This window comes from Zea mays, chromosome 9 (genome assembly GCF_902167145.1).
Source record: "Zea mays cultivar B73 chromosome 9, Zm-B73-REFERENCE-NAM-5.0, whole genome shotgun sequence".
Lineage (NCBI taxonomy): Eukaryota > Viridiplantae > Streptophyta > Magnoliopsida > Poales > Poaceae > Zea > Zea mays.
The window spans coordinates 96,290,725-96,296,547 of record NC_050104.1 but is presented as its reverse complement, the minus strand read 5'-3'; positions in this window follow the sequence as shown (position 1 = coordinate 96,296,547).

Sequence of the window (5,823 nt, the reverse complement as noted above, 5' to 3'; positions counted from 1 at the left end):
TGACAGAGATGAAGACAAGAAGGGGAATAAGAAGAAGAAGGAGAAGGAGAGGTACTACAAGAAGAAGGGCGGCGATGCCCACATATGTCGGGAATGGAACTCCGACGAGAGCTCCACCGACTCATCCTCCTCCGACGAGGACGCCGCCAACATCACCGTCAACAAAGGCCTCCTCTTCCCCAACGTCGGCTACAAGTGTCTCATGGCTAAGGACGACAAGAAGAAGAAGGTACACTCTAGAGCCACCTCTAAATATACAACATCTAGTGATGAGGGTAACTCTAGTGATGATGAAGATAATTTAATGTCTCTCTTTGCCAACCTTAGCATGGACCAAAATGAAAAATTAAATGAATTAATAGAAACCATTAATGAGAAGGATGAACTCTTGGAAAGCCAAGAGGACTTCCTCATTAAAGAAAACAAAAAAATTTAAACTGAAAAATGCTTATGCTTAGGAAGTAGAAAAATGTGAAAACTTAACTAAGGAGCTTAGCGTTTGTCATGATTCAATTTCTAGTCTTATAAATAAAAATGCTAGTTTAATTTCTAAAGTAAAGAATTGAATGTTTGCAATGATTCCATTTCCTGTCTTAGAAATGAGAATGCCATATTAAATGCTAAGATAGAAGAATTAAATGATTGTAAACCATCTACATCTACTGTCGAGCATGTTTCCACTTGCACTAGATGTAGAGATATAAATGTTGAAGCTATTGATGATCAACTTGCCATAATTAAACAACAAAATGATCATATAGCTAAATTAGATGCTAAAATTGCCGATCATGAGCTCGAAAATGAAAATTTTAAATTTGCTCGTAGCATGCTTTATAATGGGAGATGCCCTGGCATTAAGGATGGCATTGGTTTCCAACAGGGAAGCAATGTCAAGCTTAATGCCCCTAAGAAACTGTCCAATTTTGTTAAGGGCAAAGCACCCATGGTTCAGGATAATGAGGGTTACATTTTATATCCTGCAAACTATCCTGAGCACAAGATTAGGAAGATTCATGCTAGGAAACCTCACAATATTTCTCGTCATGCATTCATGTATAAAAATGGGACTTCTAGCTCTAGGCATACCACTCATGTTAAATTGCCTAGAAAGAAAACTCCTGCGGCATCAAATAAGCATAATGCTTCTTTTAATACTTTTGATGCTTCATATGTTTTAACTAACAAATCAGGCAAAGTAGTTGCCAAATATGTTGGGGCAAACACAAGAGCTCCAAAACTTGTGTTTGGGTACCCAAGGTAGTTGTTTTTAATGTGAAAGGACCCAAGACCGTTTGGCTACCTAAGAACAAGGCCCGAAATTGTTTTGTAGGTTTATGCATCCGGTGGTTCAAGTTGGATAATCGATAGCGGGTGCACAAACCACATGACAGGGAGAAGAGAATGTTCGCCTCTTATGAGAAAAATGAAGATCCCCAATGAGCTATCACATTCGGGGATGGAAATCAAGGTTCGGTCAAAGGTTTGGGTAAAATTGCTATATCTCCTGACCATTCTATTTCCAATGTTTTTCTTGTAGATTCTTTATATTACAATTTGCTTTCTGTTTCTCAATTGTGTAAAATGGGCTACAACTGTTTATTCACTGATATAGGTGTTACTATCTTTAGAAGAAGTAATGATTCAATAGCATTTAAGGGAGTGTTAGATGGTCAGCTATATTTAGTGGATTTTAATGATAATCAAGCTGAACTAGACACTTGTTTAATTGCTAAGACTAATATGGGCTGGCTCTGGCATCGCCGACTTGCCCATGTTGGAATGAAGAATCTTCAAAAGCTTCTAAAGGGAGAGCACATTTTAGGACTAACAAATGTTCATTTTGAGAAAGACAGGATTTGTAGTGCATGTCAAGCAGGAAAGCAGGTTGGAGTTCATCATCCACACAAGAGCATAATGACGATTGACAGGCCACTCGAGCTACTCCACATGAATCTATTTGGCCCGATCACTTACATAAGCATCAGCGGGAGTAAGTACTGTCTAGTAATTGTGGATGATTATTCTCGCTTCACTTGGGTGTTCTTTTTGCAGGAAAAATCACAAACGCAAGAGACCTTAAAAGGATTCTTAAGGCGGGCTTAAAACGAGTTCGGATTAAGGATCAAAAAGATATGAAGCGATAATGGGACGGAGTTCAAGAATTCACAAATTGAAGGTTTTCTTGAGGAAGAGGGCATCAAGCATGAGTTCTCTTCTCCCTACACACCTCAACAAAATGGTGTAGTGGAAAGGAAGAATAGAACTCTACTGGACATGGCAAGAACCATGCTTGATGAGTACAAGACACCGGACCTGTTTTGGGCTGAGGCGATTAACACCGCCTGCTACTCCATCAACCGGTTATATCTTCACAGAATCCTCAAGAAGACATTATATGAACTCCTCACTGGTAAAAAGCCCAATGTTTCATATTTTAGAGTCTTTGGGAGTAAATGCTTTATTCTTGTTAAAAGAGGTAGAAAATCTAAATTTGCTCCTAAAGCTGTAGAAGGCTTTTTACTTGGTTATGACTCAAACACAAGGGCATATAGAGTCTTCAACAAATCCACTAGATTGGTTGAGGTTTCTTGTGACATTGTTTTTGATGAAACTAATGGCTCCCAAGTGGAGCAAGTTGATCTTGATGAATTAGATGATGAAGAGGCTCCATGCGTCGTGCTAAGGAACATGTCCATTAGAGATGTGTGTCCTAAGAAATCCGAAGAGCCCACACAAGCACAAGATCAATCGTCATCTTCCAATCAAGCATCTCCACCTACCCAAGATGAGGAACAGGCTCAAGATGAGGAGGATGAAAATCAATAGGATGAGCCACCTCAAGAGGGGGACATGGATCAAGGGGGAGATGAAGATGATCAAGAAATTTGGGGTCAAAGACCGCCACACCCAAGAGTCCACCAAGCAATTCAACGAGATCACCACGTCAACTCCATCCTTGGTGACATTCATAAGGGGGTAACTACTAGATCTAGAGTTGCTCATTTCTGTGAACATTACTCTTTTGTTTCCTCTATTGAGCCATACAGGGTAGAGGATGAACTAAGAGATCTAGATTGGGTGCTGGCTATGCAAGAGGAGCTCAACAACTTCACGAGGAATGAGGTATGGCATTTAGTTCCACGTCCTAATCAAAATGTTGTAGGTACCAAGTGGGTATTCCGCAACAAGCAAGATGAACATGGTGTGGTGACAAGGAACAAAGCCCGACTTGTGGCCAAAGGTTATTCACAAGTCGAAGGTTTGGACTTTGATGAAACTTATGCACCTGTAGCTAGGCTTGAGTCAATTCGTATATTACTTGCCTATGCTACTTACCATGGCTTCAACCTTTATCAAATGGACGTGAAAAGTGCCTTCCTCAATGGACCCATCAAGGAAGAGGTCTATGTTGAGCAACCTCCCGGCTTTGAAGACAGTGAGTACCCTAACCATGTTTATAAACTCTCAAAGGCGCTTTATGGGCTCAAGCAGGCCCCAAGAGCATGGTATGAATGCGTGCGAGATTTTCTTATCACTAATGGTTTCAAAGTCGGTAAAGTCGATCCTACTCTCATTACTAAAACTGTTGCAAAAGACTTGTTTGTATGCCAAATTTATGTTGATGATATTATATTTGGGTCTACTAACAAGTCAACTTGTGAAGACTTTAGTAGGATCATGATACAGAAATTCGAGATGTCTATGATGGGGGAGTTGAAGTATTTCCTAGGATTTCAAATCAAGCAACTCCAAGATGGCACCTTCATTAGCCAAACAAAGTACATTCAAGACATATTTAAGAAGTTTGGAATGAAGGATGGCAAACCCATCAAGACACCCATGGGAACCAATGGGCATCTCGACCTCGACACGGGAGGTAAATCCGTAGATCAAAAGGTATACCGGTCAATGATACGATCTTTACTCTATTTATGTGCATCTCGACCGGATATTATGCTTTCTGTATATGCATGTGTGCAAGGTTCTAGGCAAATCCTAAGGAAGTTCACCTTAGGGCCATGAAAAGAATCATGAGATACTTAGTTTACACTCCTTAGTTTGGGCTTTGGTACCCCAAGGGATCCACTTTTGATTTAATAGGATATTCCGATGCCGATTTGATAGGGTGTAAATTGATAGGAAGAGCACATCAGAGACTTGTCAGTTTCTTGGAAGATCCCTGGTGTCGTGGGCTTCAAAGAAACAAAACTCCGTAGCTCTTTCCACCGCCGAAGCCGAGTACATTGCCGCAGGCCATTGAAGTGCGCAGTTACTTTGGATGAGGCAAACCCTCAGGGACTATGGCTACAAATTGAGCAAAGTCCCTCTCCTATGTGACACTGAGAGTGCAATTCGCATTTCATGCTGAATTTTTGTATGTGCATTTGAACTCAAATCCTAAATTAGAATCTTGTGTGAAATTATAAATTTCAAATAGAAAACTGAAAAGAAAAAAAGGGAAGGAGCAGACCTACGTCTGGGCCAAAACCAACCCATCCCATCCCCCTTACACAGCGCAGCCCAACCCCATCCTCTACCGTTGAGGCTTTGTTCGTTTACACCAATCCCGCTCTGGATTAGCATGGATTGGAATTAAATCCATGCCTCAATCCATGCCCCAAAATAATCCATGACTACTTAATTTTTTTTATTCGGTTAAACCCATCATGAAATATAACCCAAAGGTTTGGGAATTTTTTAAACTATGGAAGACATGGATTCTATCCATAGCCCATTAGGTATGGAACAAATCCATGAGATATTGCACAAGTTTACATTAGAATCCATGGATCAAAAGAATAACTAGCTTTGAAAGTCACATGGATTTGTTGATGGATTTAATCCCACCATGGGATTGGGTGTGAGATATGGATTCACCTAATCCATACTCGGATTAAATCCATGGTGGGATTATATCCCATGTAACCGAACAAGCCCTGACGAGGAAATCCGTCCGCGCGTGCAAATGACTCGCTGAATCGCTGTCGTGTGGACCCCACCGGTCGGGTCGGGTCTTCTTCCTCGGGTGGTTGTGCCTGGACCAATTCTCTCGCTTGGGAGCTCGCCAAGGTCGTTCCCTTGCTCTCTAGGGGACATAAATGCACAGACCCGGTCCATCACTTCGTCGCGCGCCGCATCCTCCCCTTGCCACTTCTTGCTGCCGGGCCGTGCGTAGGGAATCGGCTAGCGCGTCTCGGTCCAACCTCCCTCGCCAACGAGTTCGCTGTCGTCGACCACTGGTCCGCCTCCGTGCCACCCCCACGTAGCCCAACCGCCTGTTCGTCCACACGGCGACCTCCCACGCCGCTCCTTTCCGAAGCCGTCCAGGAAATCCAATGCCTTCTCCCGCCTCGTTTCCTCTCCACTGCATACGCGCGGACGCGAATGCCGCGTTGGAGAAGATCCATGCGTGCAGGATTGCTCATGCTGCGGAGGGGCTCGAGGCAAGCTATGCCATGACTGAGACCTATTACGTCGATATGGAAGCCGAGCAGAACAGGGAGATCGAGGGCGCAGTCTGTTCGGAGTACTGTGGAACGTTCGCCGGGTGGAGCACTTCGCCGCCGACACAGAACTTCCACCTCGACGTCGTCCGGAATCCAGGATTGGGCTTGAGGACAGCGCGCTATCTTGAGGAGCGTTCTACGGCGAGAAATTTGAAGTAGAAAGCTATGGTTGGGCAGCAATTTCTCGCCGGAGAGGGAGTCCGCCGCCGTGAATTCGCCTAATCCCGTGGGCGACAGTGTCCGCGCTACATCACAAGTAACAGCCTACGCTACTAAGCTCGCCTCGTCCTCCTCGTCGCGTAGCACCAATTAATTT